The sequence below is a fragment of the Ceratotherium simum genome, chromosome 13 (genome assembly GCF_057802395.1).
Source record: "Ceratotherium simum simum isolate JZ-2026a chromosome 13, ASM5780239v1, whole genome shotgun sequence".
Taxonomy (NCBI): domain Eukaryota; kingdom Metazoa; phylum Chordata; class Mammalia; order Perissodactyla; family Rhinocerotidae; genus Ceratotherium; species Ceratotherium simum.
Genome location: NC_141912.1, coordinates 1,337,937 through 1,361,801, shown reverse-complemented (window position 1 = coordinate 1,361,801; position 23,865 = coordinate 1,337,937). Strand labels below are relative to the sequence as shown.

At 45.8% G+C, this 23,865-nt stretch overlaps 1 long non-coding RNA gene across 1 annotated transcript in view; it reads left to right on the top strand.

The window, feature by feature from the left end:
- The window catches only part of LOC147915349 (uncharacterized), a 211,251-nt gene that overhangs the window by 433 nt on the left and 186,953 nt on the right, over positions 1-23,865 (top strand). The window lies entirely within an intron of this gene.

Here is a 23,865-nt window from a genome sequence, read left to right as displayed (position 1 = left end):
CAGGCGGCCGTGAGGCGCTGCGGCTTGTGAAGGTGGCATTCTTCCTCTCCAGAAGGGAGTCTCTGCCTCTTCTACCACAATTAGGATTGTCCGTTGTTGCAGGAGTTCCTCTTATCCAGTTTTCAGTTCTGTCTCGGGGGTAATTTTTTCACGAGTAGTTGTAAATTGGCTGTGTCCTCGGGAGGAGGTGAGTTCAGAGTCTGCTTACGCCGCCATCTTGACTTCCTCCTCAGGATGGTGCATTTCTTTACCGCATGCAAATCACAAACCTGGTTGCCTTTCTGTTTGTTTAGCACCGACTGTTCGTTGGCACAGGGTCAAGCAGCAAACATAGGTTGTCATCTCATTTATTCCTTGCAGCCCCCCATGTGTATGTGGACTCCAGAGCTAAGTGAGGGTAGGCAAGTGCCCATAGTCAAGAGCAGAATGGAGGTCTTGGCTCAGGTTGTCTGAGCACAAAGCCCCTGCTCTTTTCACCCAAGTATTCTGCCTGACACATCTCAGTAGCACATGATTGGCGTCTATTATGTGCCAGGCACCATACTGAGCCCTTTGTGAACGTTTTTGTGCTTGGTCATTTAATAGCCCTATAGCTCAATACTGTTACTAGCAATAGATAGAAATATAAAGCTGAAAGTACACCAGGTCCCTCCTGGTGCACAGTGGTTCTCTTAGTAAGCTCATGGCCAGCCACGTTACCTGAGTTATATTCCTGTTGGATGTCCGGAGGGCTTGATATGGACATGGTTTATAGAGTCTGAGGCATCGGGGGAAGAAGTGTGTGTACATGTGTGTGCGTGTGTGTTTGTATGTGCATATGTGCGCCTGAGTGTATGTATGTAGGTGCATGTGTGTGTGCACATAAATACACATATTGCTTATGTATGGAGAAAGGAGAATTGGAAAAAGTTCAAGTGCTTAAAGATGTGTGTGTGAGGATGTTATTGGAGCTTTGCCACCTGGTTTCTGGTCAGTTTTCTTCCAATTGATCAGTTCTGTAACTTTGACATTAGTTCCGTCAAACTGTTAAATACCTATTTGGACATTAGTTGCGTCAACTGTTAAATACAGGGATTGGATTGGATTATCTCAAAGAGTCTTTTCAGCTTAAAAAGTCTATGATTCCAGTACAAACGCTCCAAAGCCTTAATGATTCCTCATTGAAAACAGCTTAAAATGGCTGCAAGCTGACCGCGATGGTGGCTTCTCTGGCAGCCGAGCTGTCCTTGATATCTCATGCCCTTGAACAATGTGGGGTGTCTGTGCTGCATTGTGCCAGCTCTCCTTGTAGTTTTATTCTAATCCTTCACGTCGGCAACAACATGTTGGCTGCATTTCTGAATTTCCTCCTTAAGAGTTGTACTTGGTTTTACCTCTTATTATGTGGCCCTCAGAGTCTGGTTGTAATGATCGCCTCTTCAAGTGACCTGAGCTGTGGCAATGACCTATGGGGACAGGCTGAAGGACTGTGGAGCAGCGCCTACTTGCTGAAGCCAAAGTGGCCACCTTGGAGAGGGGTTGAGGAGTCCAGAGCCTGTGGACTCGGGTTTCCTCAGTGAGTTGGTCAACATCGACTTAGATCTTGTTGAAATGTAACATTGTGTCTTCCTTCAACAGAGGACTTTTCGGTGGGCCACGAGCTCTCTGGTAGGTGCCTGCCTGGGGCCTGGCTGTGGGAGGCTGCCTGGCAGGGTGTAAACTGATGCCTGGGGTCATGATTCCACCTCAGTGACAGTGAGGGTACATACATTCTGCAGCCTCTTTCAGTCTCAAATCAGTAAATGCAGACAGCAGGAGCTGTGCTACTTGGAAGGGTTTGGGGGCAGATCAAGCAGATAATGCGTGTGAACGTACTTTGTAAAGTGCTGAGGGTGAGGGCATGATGGGCTCAGTGGACAGGCTTCGGGGACAGACACACCTGGGTTTGAATTGTACTTCGGTCACTGTCTAGTTTTGTGGCTTTGGGAAGTACTCAGTCCTCCAGTTCTCAGTGTCCTTCTTGGAAAGGGCTCGGCAAAGAGTAGGGCCTAACACAAGGTAGGTGCGTTTCCTTTAAGTCTGAAATGCTCTACAAAGGAAGAGTGTCATCATTATAAACACAGCCCAAGGCCAAAGGAGGGGTGTGTGTGGGGTGGGGCTGGCTGGGAGATAATAAGTAGGTGTGAGCAAATGAGGGGATCATTTTGGTCCTTATGATAAATTAAGAGGGTCACTTTTCTCATCTATCTTCCAAGGAGTTCTGATGTATTTGGGAATTTTCTCTGAATGAATCCTAGTATTATTTCATTTAAATAAGAACTCTGCTATCCTGTATACTCAAAGGCAAAGATAGAGGCTTCTGGGACCAGGTGATAGTTCTGGAATAAGCACTGAGGCAAATGATGTAGGTGACAGTTTGAAGGCGGCAGTGAAGCTCTTCAGCAGCGGCACAGGGACACAGGGGCAGAGGGAGCTGACTGGAGTTAGGCCGCTGGGTTATTAGCAGTCTTGCTGTTTTGCTCTGGCTGTGTCTGGTGGGACAGTTTTGGAGACATGTGAACTGAAGTTCTAGTGTAATAGCAGGGCAGCTGAGTCACAGCAAGCCTCTGCACTCCCTTGTGGTGCCACGGGCTGCTCTTTCTCTTTCACCTGTGTGATCTCTAAGAACCTGGGGGTCCGAAGGCCATCTGCTGAGCACTTGGGGTCCCACGAGGCACCAGCCCTTGAATGTTTTCTTATGTAATTTCCAAGCTGCTCTGTGATGTAGTTATCATTATCCCCATGTTACTAATGAGGAGACAGAAGCCAGGAGAGTGAAGCGAGACCTGCTTACAGCCACACAGCAAGTCAGCGCCCCACTGACCTCGAAGTCAGGGCTCTGACCCTACAGACCCCTCTTTCTGGAAAGTGGTTCATGGCCAAAGCTTAGCCTTTGTTTCAGTAAAGGGTGATTTGAGTTTTGGAATGAAGAGATTTTAGATCCCTATAAACCATACCAAGTAATAGAACCCCAGCTCTTGGGAGGTGGCAAAAGTGGCAGAAAAGTCCGGCAAGGGGAAGAAACTCTGAAAGAGACCCTTTAAAGGAGAAGTCACTCCTTTGTGACAGTATGCCCCTTTTCTCTTTTACTTCTTCCCCCTCTCCCATTGCCATGTGCTCTGTTATTCAAACCCTTTAGCGTCCATCATTGGACTACCAGCAAAATCGAACACCATGCGCTCAGCTACTCTGCCTGTGCTCATCTATATGTCAGGGATTCTACATCAAGCTTATTACAGCCACTACTCAAGTCCTTACACTAATTATAAACAGAAGTGAAGGTTGTAAATTGGGTATAGATACATTCCATGAGAAAAAAAGTTGGTAGCAAAAAATGACAATGAATTAATATTCGTAATATACAAAGAGTTATTGCTAATTAATAAGAAAAAGATGAACGCTCTAATGGAAAAATGGGCAAAGGACATAAACACATAAAACTCATATAAAAACATACATGAAGAAACACAGAATGAGCACACTTGCAATGGAAATAAATGGAAGTGTGATGCCCTCCTCCACAACATGGCTTATGGGCAGATCTACGTGGGCTGAGTTCTGGGTTCGCTATTTACTAGCTCCCTGACCTTCAGCAAACTACCAGCTCCAAGCCTTTGTTTTGATCTGTGAAAGAGGGATCATGAGAGGACCTACCTGGAGGGGTTATCATGCAGATTAGAGAAACAGTTCTGTGAGATGCTCAGCCCAGTGCTTTGTGCAGAGCAGGCTTTCAGTGCCCATTAGCTACTGTCACTGCTGGTGGCATATGTGCATGGAAAACAAGTAATATTAATAATTCAATACCTCCCGGAAATCAAAGAAATGCAATTAAAACAACAGTGAAATATTATTCGTTACTTGTCAGATTGGAAAAAAGGTGAAAGAATTGATGATACCCCCTGTCGGTGAGGTGTGGAGAGATGGGTTCTCTCAGACATTGCTGGGGCAATGGGACTTGGCACCCCATTTCCACAGGGTAGTTTGGCAATATGCATTAACATTGCAAATGCAGATAGGGTTGACTCACTCTTCTCCTAGAAATTTATCCCAGGGAGATAATTGGACAAGTACACAATGATGAATATATAAGGATGTTTATCCTGGCATTGTTTATAGAAGCAGCAATTCAGAAGCAACTATAAATGTATCAAATCAACACATTGTATGCCTTAAATTTATGCATTATGTCAATTATATCTTAATAAAAAATTCAGAAGCAACTTTAATGTCCCTCAGTGAGATTGATTAATAAATTATGCTTCATCTGTATGATGGAATACTATACAACTACTAGCAGCAGTGTTCTAGGTCTTCACTCACCAGCATGGATAAAGCTCTCTGACATATTGATGGATAAAAAAGTAGGTTAAAAATAACATCTGTAGTATGTCTCTATTTATGTCTATCCACCTGTTAGTTCAGTTAAAAAAACAGGTTTGGAAAGATGCACTTAAAAATGCTGACATTCCTTTCTTCTTGGGAACTAATTTTATTATTTGATTTTTGCATGAGTGTCTATTATCTTTTAATCAGAAAAAAGAAAAGGAATGGACTGTTTTTTAGTCCTTAAGCAGCTCACTCTAAGCAGAGATCTACACGTTGATTTTGCTCCTATAAACTGACTTGGAGTTGTGTTCCAAGAACACATCATCACAGCTTTCTTCCTTTTCTTTTTTCCTTGTTTGTCATTCAGAAGTGTTTCTTCATTCTTCAGTCTATGACTCATGTACAAAGACATTAGAACCAATGTTTTGCAAGACCGCTCCATGAAATGGAAAGAACAGCAGTGTTCGCTCCAGTAAGAGGCGTGCACTTAACGTTGCCTTGCTTCATCAGTAATGAGGAGGTTGCATGATTTCCTACCTCTCCGCAGGGGTGAGGTGAGCCAGAAAGAACTGGTCAGCACTAGAGAAGCAGGTGCTATCAGATACTAGCCCTAGGGCCGATGACACTGTACCAAACAAACTTGAAACTTCCTTTGCTTGTGTAGCAGTAGAAAGACACCTGAGGCATCCCCTGGGCTGCATCACCTAGCTGGGCACAGAGGGGAACTGGGAGGATGCCACAGGTGAGGATGTGGGGGATCTGTAACAGTCTGGGGGTCCCCCAGTAGCTCCCAAATAATCCTGTTAGCCATCTCTTCCCTTCCTGGCTTGAATTTCCCACTGTAAACCAGAATTTCAAAATGCTTTATATCAGCCTTATCCTTCAACATGTACAGTGTTTAGCAAACGTTCCATTTGAACTGCACAGCAGTCCTTCAAGGTGGGCAGAGCAGGACTTAGCACCTTCATTTTACAACTGAGGAAAGGGCTCAGAGAGATTATGGGACTTGACCGGGGACACACAGCATGGCCAGGACTAGAATCCAGGTCCTCTATCCCCACTGGTTTTGTTTTTTTCCCCTGCGACTTCACAGCTCTTCAGAAAGCCATTGCCATCGTTTACAAACTCCATGGACTGTCCTAGATCTGTCTTTCGTTTCCTAACTGAGACACACAAATTTAAACTGTGATCCCACACACACACATATGCACTCACACACACACACAAACTGAAACAAAAGTTTTAAGAAGCAAAGCGTAACCTCACTACGTAGTATACTCAATAACTTAGATATTTTCTAGTCTTTTCATTCCATTCCATTCTATTTTCTTTCAAAAGAAAAAAAAAAAAGGTAAGAAAGGGTTGCCCGTGACTCAGTAACTCGACCCTGACCCTGGGATGGTCCCCCCACTGCATGTTGTGCTAGTGCACAGCACGGGACATTTTGGATTCCTGTGTGCGCCTTGGGAGAGGCAGGCGACGTGGCCCTGCGTGAAGAATGAAAGTAGAGTGGAGGGGCTGAGATTCGCTGTCAGCATCTCTGCAGAGAGGAAACGGTGGCTGGGGCAGAGTGGGCCGCAGACTGAGGTGGGCAGGTGTGGATGGAACACCTCAAGGCAATGGGCCAGAAGAGCTGCTCCATTTGTATGCCTTCTTGCCTTTCTTTTGCGCTGAGGTTTTCAGCAGTGTTGTGGGGATGTGTGACTATGCTGGAAAGGTGAAAGTCTGACTTTTGCCTCCTTCAGTTCCAGTAAGGCTGGCCTGTCTCTGGGGAGGATGACTGGAGGAAATGCAGCTCTCCTGTCCCGCTGCCCAGTCTAGGTGCATCACGTCTGCTGCAACCAGTGGTTGAGGATCTGCACTGAGGGCCATGTTCCCAGCGTAACCGGCCTCAGGGCTCCCTGGAGGCAGAAAAGGGCCTTCTGCAGCCACGGGCAGGGACCAGGTGCTGCCTCTTCACAGAGGTGCTGCCTGGCTCTTGGCAGGCAAGGTCTAGAGCAGGTTCCCAACTTTCTTGGGTTAGAGATCCTTTGAGATGTGATGAACACCATGAACCTTTTCTTTATAAAAACACACAAATGCACACGTATAAGAAAACTGCATAAAATTTTTCAGGTTTCATACATGCTGAAGTCAATGCCTTGTCCAAAGTCTGGAATGGGGTGTTGATCCAGAGGATCCTAAAGGGTGAAATTCAAGTAAGATTGTACCAGAAAATGAATTCACAGGAAGAACTCTTCCTTGCCAACTCTCTTTTATCTAGAGTACCTAATGAATCTATCTGTTTGCTTTTGGCTTTGCAAAATCAGTCTTCTTCATTTTCCTACTCTTTCCTAAATATCTTGCAAGTTTTCCTCTTATCTTATGCTGTTTATAATTTATGCTGGCACCTGATCATATGAAGGAAGGACTCAATCTTGTCAAAGCACCTCTCCTCTTCACACTGCAGGAAGGACTACTTACGGGAAGGCCACCAGGGGCTGGCTAGTTCCATTCTTGGTCCAAGGGCTGGTTCTCGCTGCCTACCAGACCCAAGGGCTCTGGCTTCTTTCTCATCTTTTGCTACAGCCACCTTGTTCTAGGTCTGTATCCATATCTGTAGAATAGGGATAGGAATACCTTCCCATAAAGTTATTGTGAGGGTTAAATGAGATCATTGTATGGAGCGTTTAGCACAATGTCTGGCACACAGTAAGTGTTCAATAAATGCTGTTGTTATGATTGTCATCATTATTATTGGCTACTGTCTTCATTTTGAGACTCTATGCATGAACTGTATTATTTCATCTGTATTCAGTGTCAGGGTATATCCCTTCATTTAGACTTCTGGAGCATATGGTTTACCATTGATGTTGCATTTTCACAGAAACTATTTGTGCATTTTTAACTAGGTTAAAGTGTTTAACTAGGTTAAAAACTAGGTTAGTCTAATAGGTTTAGACTCAGATTCAAGCAATATTTGTAGAGTGGTCTCTGCATGTTGAGCGCTGCGCCAGGCCTTCCGCATGTGCTGTCTCACTTCATGCTCAGAACGGCTCCCAGAGGTAGGCGTTACTATCCCCATGTCTGCAGTGAGAATGTTCAGAAAGTAACCTGGCTTCACTAGATGGTGGAATTGAAACTGGGCAGTGTCTTCACGTCAGATCTGGTGCGCTTTCTACTGTATCACTGCACTGCCTTGAGTTCTACTTTCAGAAAAAGTACAATTTGGTATAAACTTTATAGTTTTATTTGAATCTTATTGAGCACTCACAGTAAATCTGGGCTGCTAAAACTTCATTGTTAAAATGTTCTCTTATAGCCATGTTTTCCATTGCAATGAGTGAAAAAGGTCCTTGGCTATACAAGGACATTTGTAGATTATTATTATTATACATTAATTTACATTTTAAAAGATTTATAATTTCTGATTCTGGCTTCTGGTTTAATACACAGCAAAAATCTATGTTTTAAATAAAAATTATATGCTTTTCATAGACTCATAGGAAGACTTACATGGCTATTGTCTGGGATTTGAGAGCAGGAAACATTTGTATTTTCCTTTGATGTATTCTAAGATCCTAGGACAGTTTAGACACGCAGTAGACCCTCAGTTGATGCTAAAGGGCACTTACAAAATGATCAACTCCCAGTTTATATAAAGTAGTAGCCATGGGAAGAATACATGAATTAACAAGACAGTGGGCGTGGTCAAAGAGGCCAGCTTCTGAGTGGTTTGAGTCATAGCCTGAGGCCTTGCAGGGCAAGCCAGGGCTCGTCCACCCAGTGCCCTCTCAGAGTACTGCCTCTCTTCTGGTCTAAAAGATCTTTGGGAATAGTCATCAGGAAGGAAAAAGCTAACCAATATGTCAGTGCAGTGAATGAGAGAAGATTCTAGATCTCTACCAGATGCTTGTCATTTGGGGCGAAGTGTCTGAGATGTGAAGGCCTCTGTTGCCTCCAAGAGGAGTCAGATGTCATGGCTGATAACGGATTCTGGACTTTGAGTGGGTCAGAAGATTGGCTGAGTTGTGGTTAGTATTTAATGATACAGAACAAAAGTTGTCAAGAGGCCATGAGAAATCAGAGCACAGGTGATTGCACTGTACAGTTTGCCTGTTCAGCTACAGAATGTGCTGTTTTCTATTCTGGTCATTTCCCCCCTTCATTTAGCAAAATGCAGCATGGAGAGGAATATAAATGTCCCCTCATGCACAGGCACTTTCTGTGTTCTAAAACAGTCGTCATGAATCACCCAGCAGGTGACAAAAGTTTAATTTAGAGCAAATAGGGAAAATAGCTTCCCCACAATTTTGTTGCCTGTATCCGTTAGGAATAAGATTAGTTATTAGTGCTAGAAAACTCAAATTAACAGTGGCTCATACACAAAATGTTTGATGTGCCCCCAAAAAGATGGGAAGATGGGCAGCCTAGGGCTGGTATGGCTGTTCCACTAAGTCCTCAGAGGCTCCGGCTCCTTCCAGCTTTCTGTTCTGCCACTCCCAAGGCTTCATCATCCATATTGGATGCTTGAGCGTCTGCCATCACATCCACATTCCAGTCAGCAAGAAGGAGGAATGGGCAATGAAGGGGGCCTCTGTTTGTTGTGCAATATTTCCCAAAAGGTGCATGTAACATTTCTGCATGAACCCCATTGACCAGAATACACTCCCACAGCCACACCTAGACACAGGAGGCTGGGAAATGCAGTCCTTATTCAGGGCAGCCAGGGGCTGCCTAAGAACTGGGAATTTTACCGTGAAGGAATAGGGCCTTTGTTGTTCTGTGCACTGGCCGAGGCTGAATGAGAGGAGTCAGTCTGGGTGGGAGGGAGAGAGGGAGAGACAGGACTCCAGGGAGACAGCATCTGGGGAAGCGGTCCTTGGCAGTTAAACAAGACTTTGGAGTCACTCTCAACTTGGATTTAAATCCCAGATCTGCTGTTGATCTTTGGCAAGTTACTTGATCTCTAGAAGCTTCCACATCCTCGTCAGCACAGTGGCAGTGTTAATATCCACCTAAGGGTTTTGGGGAGGATTGGAGGGAGTGAGGGGGAGTGAGGTGTATAATGCGTTTAGTTCAGCATATGACAAGATGTAGGTGTTCAAGAAATGGTGTCCATTTTTACAGTCAACGACCTGGGAGAAAAGACAGAGGCAGTGCAGCTGGAAGCCTGCCCTTCAAAGCTTCTGGTCAAGGGGCCACCCTAGGGGATCCCAGCAGTGCCTGTTGTTGGTCCTTTCTGTCACCTGCTCACTCTAGGTATCGAGATGGAAAGGTTACTGTGCTGCTGTCCTTCTTGGCTCTCCCTCCACCACTCACATCTAACTTAACAATCACTTCAATATGTGTTTCTTAAAAAATCCAACCCAGTTTCCCCTAGGTTGGATTGCAGGGGTCCTGCTTCATTCAGATCCTCAGAATTTCCCTTGGAATTATTGTGATAGCATTGACTCAGAATGCTGACCTCCACCTGCCAAATCACCACCACGGCCATCTTTCTGCGTCACAAGCCATCTGCTTGGCCATCCCTCCATGGCTCACATCGTCTCCAGGACAAAATCCACATTCCTCCGCTGGCTCTCCATGTTCTGTGACCTTAGGTACACGTTCAGCCTTCCATCTTGGCCCCTCTCCCCGCCCCATCCCCTGCTTTGGATAAAGCAAACGTTTCCCGAACACACTAAGTGCTCTCTCCTTGGTGCCGCTGAGCAGGTGCTTCTTGCAGCCTGAAAATCTCTTCCTCTGCCTGGCGACTTGTGGTCGGTGTTCTGGCGCTTCTTCCGGGAGGCCCTCTCTGGGCTCAGCAGAACTTTTTTTTTTTGTGAGGAAGGTCGGCCCTGAGCTAACATCTGCCAGTCCTCCTCTTTTTGCTGAGGAAGACTGGCCCTGGGCTAACATCCATGCCCATCCTCCTCCACTTTATATGGGACGCCGCCACAGCATGGCCTGACAAGCGGTGTGTCGGTGCGTGCCCGGAATCCGAACCGGAGAACCCCGGGCCGCCACAGTGGAGCGCGCACTTAACTGCTTGCCCCACTGGGCCCCTCAGCAGAGCTTTGATGTAGGCTCCTCCACAGTCCCATAGCGCCACAGGCAAACTGCTACAGTTATTGATGATGTTTGTATGTCTATCACATCACTTCTCTGTGGATTCATTCATTCATTCACTCATTCATTCACCCATCCATTCATGCATCTAACTAATTTTGGATTAATTTCCTTCTTTGTGTCAGCTTTTCCTTCTTGGTGTACAGCTTGGAAATTTCCTCCACTTCTCCTGGTTTGGATTCATTGTCTCTCCTCTGTGCCTCTGTAGGAACTGTGCTTGCGTTATATGCTTATTACACTGTACTGTCAGATATTAGATGGTGTCTAATTAGACTCTAATAATGTCCTTATTAGACAGTGACCTCTTTAAGGATAAACTGGAGCACTTTGTGTTTGTGTGAGAATGTATGTGTATGTGTGTGTGTGTGTGTGTGTGTGTGTGGGTGTACATATGTGTGTGTAGGCGTGTGTGTGTATGTGTGGGTGTATATGTGTATGTGTGTATGTGTGTGTATATGTATGTGTGTGTATGGTGTGTGTGTGCATCTGTGTGTCCTCAGTACTTGGCTCAGGGGTTGACTCTATAAAAGGTTATTGAATGAATGAATGAATGAATGAAAGGTGTTATGGGAGTTGTTCTATTCAAAATAGCACAGCAAGATCCCTAGAGAGTGACTCACTTTGCATTTTTGTGACCTGAAATACAAAGTCACTTGGGAACATTGTTAAAGGCACAACAGATCATTTAGTTGCCAAGGGGTTCCCAGGGGAGAGGGTTCCTATAGCTGTAAAGGAACTATATTTAGCAAGTCTGTTGATCTGTTGTTGAAGGATCTTGTTTCCTTGTGGTAATGAAAGTATTCAGTGCAGTACCTGTCTCATGTCAAGAACAACCATGTAATGATTAAAAAGAATAACCTTCATGCTTCTGGAGACTGTGCTAAACCAGTTCTGTCAAAATACAACTAGCGAGTGCTGGTGAGATTTGGAGTCGAGTGTGAGAGACAGAGAAGGGAGAGAGGGAGACTTCTCCAAGTTAATCATTGAGGTGAGTCCTGGAGGGCTTGAACTTGAGCCTTGCTTTGCTTCACAGGCTTCACGGTTAAGCTAACGAGGGTTGTTCCCGTGAAGCGCCTCGTCACTGTGAGGTTCACGTAGCCTCAACAAGAAGAGGCCTCTGCGTGTGGGTGACGTCCGGCTAGGTGGGCGTGCTGACATCCTAACCAAGGAGCTGACCAAGGAGGCTGGCTGGGAATCAGGGCAGTGGGTTCTTCTGTGGGTGATGGTCTAAGTTGATGACTCAGGTAGTTCCATCAAACATGAAACAAGCTCACGGTGTGTCATTACGAGGAGCAGTTCAGCAGGAGACCACCTTCCACTGTGGGCGCAGGGGGCTTGTGAATTGTACATGCCAGCGTTTTAAGGGGGTTTACAAGACCTGTGGTGGAGTAAAGGCCTTTTGAACAAAAGGACTGGGGCTGATATTCTAGGATTGACTCTTTGGCAGCACATCATTGTGGTTCAGAGCTTGGGCTCAAGTTAGGTAGATCAGGTTCAAACATCAGCTCTGCCACTTGCAGGCTGGGTGACCTTGGGCACATTGACATAATGTCTCTAAACCTGAATTTCCTAATCTGCAAAATGGAGGTGATAATAGTAGCGACCTTCGAGGATCCTGGTGAGGATTAAGTGGGACGGTGTGTGTGAAGTGCTCACAGAGTACCTGACATACAGCACGGGTCATCTGTCATCAACCTGCGCTGAGCGGGGCTGATTGAGCGGGGGGTGAGGAAGGGACACTGAGGCTGAAACCCAGGAGCTTTGGTTAGTTTGAAAGGAAAACACATATGTGCACATCTGTGTCCTTAATGCCTGTAATTGCCGTTTGCATTGAAAGGACTTGGGTGAGAGGGTATTGGAGAGGCTCAGTGCAAAGCTTTGTAATTTCAAATTTCAAATTAAATTGTTGAAGGCAGATGCAAACCCTTGTTTTCCTCAGTAATTCAGCAGTGTCCTCCTCCTCCACCGCAGCAGCTTGGGGCGGAAGGCAGGAAACTGTGATCTCCTTTCAGCTCCAGCATTAATCAGCTAGCCGTGGGCAAGCCCCTCAGGGCCCGGGGCCTCACACATAAAATGACGCCATTGGTTTATGATTTTCAAGATCTTTTCAAGCTTAAAAATTCTATGACTCCTCAATTTAATGCTAGTCAGGCCAATATTGTGTCACAAGGCAGTTTTTTTGATGTTTATGCAATTCAGTTATTCTTAAAATAGTTTCCATAAGCAGGGAGAAAACATATTGCTTTTATTTGCTTTTTAGGCTTGAATAAATACTGACAAATTCTCACAGGTGAGTTTCAGTGATAGAATCAATCACATGTACCAACTGCACATTAAACACAAACAAGGGACCAGGAATGAAACGGCCCCAAGGCATCAAGAGCTGAATGACTAGGGGTGGAGTCTGGGGGAGGCCTGTGCTGTACTCTTCACCTGGACCTCCAGTGACTTTCAGGAGAAAATTGCTGTGGAAATGTCAACAAAATGTTTCGAAGAGTAATTTAATAATAATCAACAGCACCAATTTTATATCACTATACATGACTAAGAATTTATATCAAAGTAGGAGAAAGGAATTCTGATTTTCTAGTCCTTTTATTATGAATGTGTGCCTATGGAAAGAAATGGAAGGGAAAAGAAGACAAAAGCAGGAGTAACGTCCTGTTGGGCTAAACACAGTACTGGGTTCTTTTTTTTTTTTATTGTTCCTCCCCACCCAAAGCCCCAGTAGATAGTTGTATGTCATAGCTGCACATCCTTCTAGTTGCTGTATGTGGGACGCGGCCTCAGCATGGCCGGAGAAGCGGTGCATTGGTGCACGCCCGGGATCCGAACCTGGGCCGCCAGTAGCGGAGTGCGCTCACTTAACCGCTAAGCCACGGGGCCGGCCCAGTACTGGGTTCTTGATCCATAGTGTGCACGTGACCCCAGGAGCTGCAGTGCTGTCAACGTCTGGGGTCTACCTCCGGGATCCCGAGTCATTGGTCTTGGGGGAGCCTGGGCGTCTCTAAAGGGCTTTCTGTGTAGCCAGGGTTGGGAACCACTAGTTAAATAGTCATGTCACCTCCTCCCTCACCCCAAGCTACCGAGGGTCAACTGTTGAGCATCCCACTGATGGTCCTACTTCTTCCAGGGCAGGGCTCGAGTCCTCAGAGTTCCTGAGTCCCTCTGTGCAATGGTACTTCATGTAGGAGTTTCTCAAGTAGAATCTCTTTTGTCCCTAAACTGCTGTGATCATGCCCCCGTCCCTAGAAAAAGGACACTCAGGAACTCTTGTTCTGATGAACCATTTATAAGCCTGCCTGGAACAGTGGTAAATCTGGGTCCTCCTCTCTGGATGAAGGTGCCACTGAAGAACAGCTTAGAATAGCTTCTTGGTCCTCTCCCTCTGCCAGCCCTGGTGGTCTAGTGGTTAAGATTTGGTGCTCTCAGCACTGCGGCTCCGGTTCATTTCCTAGTCAGGGAACCACACCATCCATCTGTCGATTGTCACACTGTGGCAGCTGTGTGTGGCTGTGATGCTGAAAGCTGTGCCACCAGTGTTTCAAATACCAGCAGGGTCCCCCATGGGGGACAGGTTTCAGCGGAGCTTCCAGACTAAGACAGACTGGGAAGAAGGACCTGGCCACCCACTTCCGAAAAAATTGGCCATGAAAATCCCATGAATAGCAGTGGAACATTGTCTGATACAGCGCTGGAAGGTGAGAGATGGTTCAAAAAGACTGGGCAGGGTTCCGCTCTGCTGGACACAGGGCTGCCAGGAGTAAGAATCTGTACCTGAACTCAGTGAGTCTGTCTCTTGGTGAGTGTGGAGCTGAAAAGCACAACCGAGGCTGAAGTAGGTGAAGAAAAGATTATTGTTTGCACAAGCAATGGAGAACACCAGGGATAGCTCCCAAAGCTGTGTCGCCCCCGAGCCTAGTGCCAGTGGAGACTTTATATACCAGAGTTCAGAGGATGTGTTACAACTGTGTAACAGCGGGGCCCAGTCAGGGTGCACGTGCAGGCCCTTACATAACAAGTTCAATGTAACATGACATTACATAACAAGGTCAAGGAACATGTCATTATATAACAGGTCCATGGTAACTTTTGGACACTTAGAGCTGGAGCAGACTGCAGGGGTCTTGCTGCGACAGTGTAAGTTTCACTGTAGGATGGCAACATGTACAAAAACGGGACATCAACCTCTGGAAAACAGCACGTTTTGTTTTCTTCTTGTCTGGAAAACATTTGAGGGACCATGTTAGTTTTTGATCAGATTCTCAGTAACCCTTTCCTTGCCTGGTTCCCGGTGACAAATTCACTCGAAGTTGCTGACAACAACCTTTCCCTCTAGGCGCATCTAAAGTAGTGATGTCTGACAGAATCTCCTGTGGTCGCAAAATATCCTAGAACTGTGCTGCCCAGTATGGTAGCTACAAGCCACAGGTGACTCTTAAGCACTTGAAACATAGCCAGTGCAACCGTGAATTTTCATGTAATGTTACTTCAAATTTAAATTTAAATAGCCCTATACGTCTAGTGGTTCCATATGGGACAGTGCAGATTTAGTCAAAGGGGGGGTCGTAGAGTCTATTCTTGAATGCCAGGCCTAGGGATTTGGGCTTTATTTTGTATGAAATGGGGGGCAAGCTGAGGCTTTTGGATTAAGTTCAGGGAGGTGGGAGTGGTGACAGGGAGACAAGTTGGAGTGGTTGCAGTGACCCAGGAGAGTGAAGAGGGGACCTGCACTGAGGCAGTGTCAGTGGGCATGCAGAGGAGATGATGGACAGGGAGGAATTCAGGAGGTAACATGCACCAGGCTTTGTTCCCAGGGAGGTGCACACTGGCTTGGGCAATTGGGCCAATAGTGGTGGTGCTTTGAGTCAGGGTAGAAAATTTCAAAATGCAAACTGATTTTGTGGGAAAATAAGCCACTTTGGGATAAAAATCTCATCTTTAGCTGGTAGTAAAATATGAAAGTTTACTCTACCAAAGGTAGAGGTAATATAAGCAGCATAAGGAGGCCTTTCAGGATGTAAGATCCACTCCCTACTCTGCCCATGTGGTGGGGAAGGGTTCCTCCTGGCTCCTGAAGAGGGGGGCTTTCCCTCGGACAGCTCATCCTTTGAACCCAGGCAATGGTGCTAGGCCAGCCTGTGGGTCCATCCACACCATCAGACCACATCCCCACCCACCATGAGGCCTGAGACCTCCTCTTCAGCTGCTCTGGTCACTTTGTCAAAGAGACCAGAACTAAATGCCCATAGCCTTCCTTGGACAGGCTGACTTCATTTTTCCATCCCACAGGCATTGTTGAGCACACACCTGGTTCATAAGGGCAGAGGAAGACACAAAGATGAATGAGAAACCATTCCTACCCTGGATAAGTTCATAGTCTAATTGCAAAGATGAACCCATAAGGAACAACTCAGGTATAGTGTCATACATGAGACAATTTTGCCTTGGAGTGCCAGCCTTGTAGGGACCAACTTCACCTGGGGGCACTGAGGGAGGCTATTCTGGAGGGTGACAACTGAGCTCAGTTAAGTGGACGTTTTCTGAGTACGGAAGAAGGAGAAGACATCTGGCAGAGGGCCACTTGCAAAAACCTAGTGGTGCCTTTGAGTACGCCATGCACGGGGAATAGCACAGTTGTGCTGCTAGAGCCCAGGGTGCTTTTAGGAAGGAAGGAAAGAGTGGGAATGATACAAGTGAGATAGACTAGACCCAATGGGAAAGAGCCTGCCTGTCTTGCTAAGGAATTTGGACTTTATCTAGTGGATCCTGGGGGCTGTTACTGGTTTTAATCCCAGGGGTGATGTGGTGCTATTTGTATGTTTGAGGTCGTACAGCTTCTCTCTGATTATAACTAGAGTGCCTCCATTTCAGCCACCTCTCCGCTTGATTTGTCATCATAAAATGGGTGTGGTGTGCAAGGTTATTGGGAAGAAGAATTACATGATTCCTATAAACTGCTTGAAAAACTAAGTGCTATCTAAAAATGATCATTGTTCTTAGTCAAGGAATTACAATGGCAATTACCTAATTGCAAGCATGGCTGGATCCTTGCCCCTCCAATTAGCTGACTGCAGGTGCAATTAGTTTGCAAGAACAATTTTGTACCTAGGTGCAAATTTTCCAAAAGTGCAAAACAGAATGCATAGAAAAATGAGGCCAAGTTGAGTTTCTTTAGAGTTTGGCATAAATATTTGATAATGCCCAGCCTGAGGGAATGTTATTTTCTGTCCCGTCATTTATATATGACGTGCTTAAGGTGTACTCCTATTTATTTCATAATCTCTGAGGCATCTGACTGTGAGGAAATTCTCAGACTCCAAAGCCTGTGAGCACAGAAGGCAGGAGGAGGTGGTATCCACAACTGGAGATCTTCAGGGACCCTGTGTGCTTTTTGAAGTGCAGATAGATGTTATGACTAGAGGCAGGATCTGCAGCTAGGGGAGGGTCAGCTATCTCAGCATGCAAGCAGAGGAGGGCTGGCCGGCTTGAGCCTCATGGGAATGAAATTACCAAACGCCATCCCTCCCCAGGGAATTCTGTGTTGTAGATGGTGGTGGAGGATGCAGTGCTGGTAAAGTATTACCAACTGGCTCTCAGAATAAGGTTCCAATATGAATGTTAGTGGATATTTTGTTTACCATTAACAAGTGAGACGAAAATGAAATAATCAAGACATGATGTGAGCAACTTCTTTGCTGAATCAAGCAGTAGTTTTCAAATACTCTGTTATTTTGCGCTATTCGCAATGTAATGTCTACAGAGAAGACACGTTTTAAAGTTTAAGCTGCACTATTAACATTTTTTCTATCATTTTCTTAAGTTTAGACAATCAACAAAACAATAAATCAAGCCCTGACTTATAGTGAGCCAATTTTCATGGTGTAAATACTCCTACCATGGGCAATTTCAAATCACCGGTTGTTTCACAACCAGTTCATAGAGTCTTCAAAATTTGACAATGGGGTCTAGTGAGCTGGCATGAGCTGGTTCCAGCAAACCACTGGTGCTGCTAGACCTTAAACAAAACCTTTTGGGAGCTAGTGACAGACAATATCTTAATTTCCATGATTTGAAAGAAACATGGAGATTTGGAACATGTGAGCAGTATTGTGGGGCACAGAGAGGGAGAATAACTGCATGCACCTGGTGTAAAGGATAATCAGATACATGAGAATGGAAAGGAGGAAAATCCAGAAGGGCATGGACCTCAGGGGAGCAATGTGTGGAGAGGTTCAGCCTTCCCAGGGCCGTGGTCCCAAGGTTTCCAGCATGTTTGATAGGTGCTCATTCTTCCAGTACCCTGGGGAGGTGCTGGCTTCATCTGTATTTTGAAGATGTGAAGGTTGAGGAGCACAGGGTCATGTTACTTGAGCTGAGGTTACAAAGTTAAACAGAGTTAGAGATGAGGAGAGATTTTATTATTTTAGCCTATTTTAGGCACTCTTTGTTAATGGGAAAAAACCCAAACCCCCCGCAGTAATCAAAGCACTCCAGAAGGGTTAGTGTGTGGGAAGCCCCATTAGGTAGTGGGTGTGCTGGACAGGCCCATGTTCAACTCCACGAACGAGGTGAGGAGACGCAGGACCGGGACGCGGGCTCAGCTCCAGGGGAATACCTCCCGGGGCGTCCGGTTTCTTCCCACATCACGTTTCAGTTCATCTGCCGGTTTCCAAGCCCTCCAGAGTGCAGGCCCGCTACACTTCTCTAGGCTATGATTTGCACACTTCTTGGTGGGAACCAACACTGGCACTGCTCTTCTCTGTGTCCCGCGAGCAGGCGGGGCTCCTTCCTGCCTGGTGCATGCTGATAGCTAATATTGAAGCACACCTGTGCACTGCGTCATGCTAAGGGCTCCCATGCATTACCCCTTCGGATCCTCACTCAAACAATGTGAGATTGCTATCATTTCTCCCGTTTTATAGAGAGAACTGAGGCAGCAGTATCGGGGGCCTTACTTACACACGCTGTAAGAACCACATAGCGACGAGGCGCAGCAAGTGTTTTCTGACTGCTCGGAGGCCTGACTGCTCGGAGGTTATGCTCGCCACCCTGCGTTCATGCCTCTCGGTCCCTGTCCTTCCTTGTCCCTGTCACTTTCCCTCTCAATTCAAGCCGGGCCCTCTCTTCTGTTCCCAGTGCTCAAGACCTTCATCTGTCTTCCATGCAGCTTCCCTAACTAGTAAAGCGCCACCCATCTTCTCTGGTTACTTTAGAAATTTGTCTAGAGTATACACTTTGCCATCCAAATGCATCCTTTCCAACAAAAGTATAAGCTATTTAGGGAAAGCAAGCATGTCTTCTACTTATTCTTCATTTTCCTTGGTGTCTCTCCAATTTGAGGCCTGAAGACAGACACTCAACAAATACTTGATGGATTGACTCAGGTCCACATTCAGCATCACTTACCTAGTGGCTCTAGTACCAGGCACTGAACTGCAGACACAGATTCAAGGCATTCCTGTTTTTCAAAGAACTCCAAATTCCAGCGGAGCCAGCCAATTAACCCACAATTACAATTGATATGATCAGTATTACGTAAGTGGGGTTCTTGGGGAGCCCAGATGAGAACAGTTCTCCGGGAAGGAGTCACTGAGCAGGTCACTCCTGAGGCAGCCCAGTCTTGAAGGATGAGCGGAGGCCGGAGTTCCCCAGAGGAGGCAGGTGGGAAGGGCCCGGGCACTGCACACACTGCGTGCTGTGAAACCCAACCCCCTCGTGTATTTTACCAAGCCCTCCTCTATGTACTTTCAACTAGAATTCCTTAAATTACATTGATGCATACCTCTGTTTATATTATATTCACTGAAGTATGGGGTCTGTTGACCCAAGTGCAGGGTAGCAGTGACATGGGGAAGGCACAGGCATGACTGGTGGCCACGAGGTGGTGGGGGTGATTTGGGCTGCCTCTCTGAAGTGAGAAGGGAAGGTGTTGGGGAACCTGTTGTGGAACCAGGGGGCCCACCCTTCCTTCCTGTGGTCACACAATCTCTCCCGTCTCTGGCCCACTTACCTATGCAGATGTGTGTAGGGGTCACTGCTCCTCTTTTCTTCACCTGTGCTCATCCACCCTTTCTGTTCCCCGTGAGGAACTGGCACGAGGAGACAGATGTCCGAGTACACTGTCCCACGTCAAGGGGAACTGTGGGGTGTGTCCTGGTTCTGGGACACAGTGGAAAAGGGACTTGTAGGTGATGCTTCTTAAAGTGTTTGATACAAAATGTTTCATTGGAAAGTCCTGATTTCCTCTCATTAGTCTTTGTCCTACCCAGGCCCTTAGCCTCGTTAACCATTTGGACAGGAGAATCATGCAGCCCCTGAGGCTTGAAGAAGCTGGTGGTGGAAGCTAGATAGATATACCTGTATTTTTTATTTCTGTGAAACCAATGCAACCAGAAAATTCCTGTCCTCCCTTCTCTTTCCTTGAAAAACACATATACACTCATCCACCCCATACCCATAGAAACACACACACACATACACACACACAAATAGGGAAAAGGAAGGAGAGCTGCTCATATTTTTTGAGGTTAATTTAATAGAATTAATTCTATTCAATAAACTTAATTGAATGGAAATAACGTGGCTTCTTTCTTCTTGAAGGAAGGAGAGAGATTGAGGAAGCTGGGCAGACCTCTAGAGAGTCAGCGTCACCCCTCTTCATCTCTGTTCAGGACTCGGGATTCAGAATGGGTGTCCATGCAGTTTGTGGAATTCTAGGGACAAGGGACACAAAGTCTACACTGACCCCATGCAGGTCCATGCCCCCAGTCAGAGCCCCTAGTGGAACATTCCTGTCTCATGTCCACTTTTGGAGACATTTCAGGGGAATGCCATCATTAAATAATCAACCACTGAGAAAATCAGGTGACATTTAAGAAACCTTATTGTCGGGGTCAGCCCGGTGGCACAAGCGGTTAAGTGTGCGCGCTCCGCTGCGGCGGCCCGGGGTTCGCTGGTTCGGATCCCGGGCGCGCACCGACACACTGCTTGTCAAGCCATGCTGTGGCGGTGTCCCATATAAAATGGAGAAAGATGGGCATGGATGTTAGCCCAGGGCCAGTCTTCCTCAGCAAAAAAAGAGGAGGATTGGCAGATGTTAGCACAGGGCTGATCTCCTCACAGTGAAAAAAAAAAAAGAAAACTTATTGTCTATCCTTTACAGCAATATATCTTTTCCTTCCAGACAAATAGGCAAAAAGTTAATTATATTCCACTAATATGAAATTCTACATGTGCTTGATTCACTCTTTTAAGATTTCTGGATTCAAGAATGAAGAAGCTTAGATCAGAGAGGACACACAGGTTCCAGTCCAAGTGCCAGCTAGATGGATGGGTGGACGCTATAGATGGATGAGTAGGGGCTGAGAGGGACTGAGAGAAGTCTGGACTTGAAGGGAGAGGGTGGTGTCTGGGTCAGTTACATTCTGCCGTGGGCTCCAGAGGGAGGAGGGGTGTGCTTGTGTCTCATACTTACCAACCCTGGGCAGAACATCTGAGAGTGAGGGTTTGTATGTGAGTGTGTGGGATCATGTGTGAATGTGTGTGGGTGCATATGTGTATTTGTGAGTGTATATGTGTGAGGTGTCTGGATGTATATGTGTGTGAGTGTATGTGTGAGAGAGCATGTGTGAATGTGAGTGAATATATGTGTGAATGCATGGATGTGTGTGTGTGAGAGTGTGTGCAAACATGTATGTGTATGTGTGTGAGTGTGTGCATGTGTGACTATGTCTGAGTATGTGTGAGGGTGTGAATGTATGTGTGTGAGTGTGTCTTGTGTGGGTGATGATGCCTGTTTCTCCCAAGCTCTTCTTGGACCTATCTAATAGAATCCCACTTTGCTTTGTGAGGTTCAACCTCTCCATTTTATTTCTAAGGAAAAGAACTTGGAATAAATGCTGTTAGGTATGGAAGCAACATTAACTTCTGTCCCCACTCCTTGCAAGCAACAAAGAGAAGTTCTTAATTTTCTGACCGTGTGTGCTCAGGAGAGAACACATAGCTGTCTTGTGAGCTGCTTCCCTGCGGGGCAGGGCTGGGGTGGCACTTGTGCAGAAGTGAGGTGAGGATGGCCATGCTCAAGCTTAGGAAAGGAAGCTAGATGGTTGAACTCTCTTCTACCTGTTGGGTCTTGTTGCTGCTTTTCCTGTGTGAAGTGGACCTCAGCTGAGAGACTTCAGCATTTGTCCTGACTACTCAGATAGGCCAACATGATCTTTTCCTATGTAATTTTGAAAACAGTCAATGCCCAGGGTAGACTTGGGGAAATCCTGTTTGATATTTCCATCAGAATGACTTCAAAACAAATCTGCGTTTATCTTTTTAAAATTCCTTTTGGTGAAACTAGTTGTGGAACTCATTATTGCTCAGCCTATTTACAACGGTAGTTTTATAGAGGCCCTTATTTTCAAAGATATGCATGCTGCATATTTACCTGATGGGCCAGACAATGACTAAGGAGCAAATTACATAAAGATTATGACATGGTCTTAGTGTGTGTTCTACTTCCATGACTCACACAGCAACTTGTTTGTGTTGCATTTATGGGCAGAGACGTTTTAAAGAAACATTTTGTAGAGCAAGAATTGTGAAAGAATGCCAGTCATTGAGAACCTCTGCCAAGAAGTGGTACTTTTATAGCTAAAGACGATGCTGGAAGTTAGAAGGTGTGTTATGAAATGCCAGAGAGCTTTCCACAACTCAACTGCCCCAACACAGTCCTGATCCCATTAGGAGAGCTCATTTCAGGCTAAGCAGAAACCACTACTTTAGAAATATCCCTACTTCTCACAAAGTGCCAGCAATTCCAGGTTTGGTGAGGAGAGACAGCATATATAGTGGGTCTCTGTGGTTGGGTGTCCAGGACAGGAAAGTAACCTGCTTTGCACTGCTGAGGAGACTGTGTAAAGGTCTCCATGACTTCTTTGGGGGAAGTTTGTTTTTTTAAAAATAATAGCTGGTGCAATTTTTTAAAATTATGATAAAATACACATAACATAAAAGTTATCATCTTAACCATTTTTAAGTGTACAGTTCAGTAGTGTTAAGTATATTCACACTGTTGTGCAACCTTCACCACCATCTATCTCTGGAACTTTTTCGTCTTTCCAAACGGAAACTCTGTCCCCATTAAATACTGACTCCACATCCTCCTCCCTCAGGCTCTGGCATCCACCATTCTGCTCTCCAGCTCTACGAATTCTACTACTACTCTAGGGACCTCATATAAGTGAATCAAACAGTATTCATCCTTTTGTGACTGGCTTTTTTCGTTTGGCATAATGTCCTCAAGGTTCATCCGTGCTGTAAGTTGTGTCAGAACGTCCTTCCTTTTTAAGGCTGAATACTATTCCACTGTATGTAGAGTCCACATTTTGTTTATCCAGTCATCTGTGGATGGACACTTGGGTTGTCTGGGGGGCATTTTTATTCCTGTTTTTTCCTCAAAAGTTTAATGCAGCTCTTGGAACTAGGTGTGTCAGGTATGGGCTAGCAGTGTGAAATGTCCTCCTGCCTCCTTGTGCTGAGCTCAGTTGTGGTTGGACAGTACCCCCTTTGGGAACAACACTCGTGGTTTTGGCATCACAGGTCTTTGCTGATAGTGCTTGTTCCAGCAAAAGGTTAGTGTTATGACTGAATGTTTATGTCCCCACCAAATTCGTATGCTGAAGCCTTAACTCCAGTGTGACTGTATTTGGAGATAGGGCCTGTGAGGAGATGATAAAGGTAAAATGAGGTCATGAGGGTGGGGCCCTAATCCCACAGGACTGGCACCCTTATGAAGAAGAAGACTGACTGGAGTGCTTTCTCCACCATGTGAGGACACAGCAAGAGGGTGGCCGTCTGCAAGCCAGGAAGGAGCTCTCACCAGAAACTGAACCAGCCAGCACCTTCGTCTTGGATTTCCAGCCTCCAGAATCTGGAGAAATAAATTTCTGTTGTTTGAGCCGCCCAGTCTGTGGTATTTCGTTATGGCAGCCTAAACAGACTAAGATGGTTAGTCACCTACGAGAGAAGGAAACTCTTTCCACCGCAGCTGGGAGCTGTGAGGTTGCTGCATGTTCTTCAGCCATGTTCTACGGCAGTGACCAGGGAGATTCAAGGCTGTGCCTCCTGGGGACCAATCCCCCTGCTCCCATCACTCTCCTTCCATCACTGCTGGGAGCTATCCCTCAGCAAGGGTCACATTTACAAAGACTTCTGTGTGAATAAAATGAGTTCCTTTGGAATGTCTTTGTGGTTGTAAAAATGCCATTCTCTTTTTTTCCTCCTAGGGAGAAATTTAAATATTGTTTTAAGTCTTGACATCAGGCTAATGAGTGGGAGTTGGGACTCCATTAATTCATTAATGCCTATATGAGAAAATTCTTATTTCCTCTTGGAGTACATTGTAGATTTTCATTGTACTAACCTTCCTAATTATTTTTT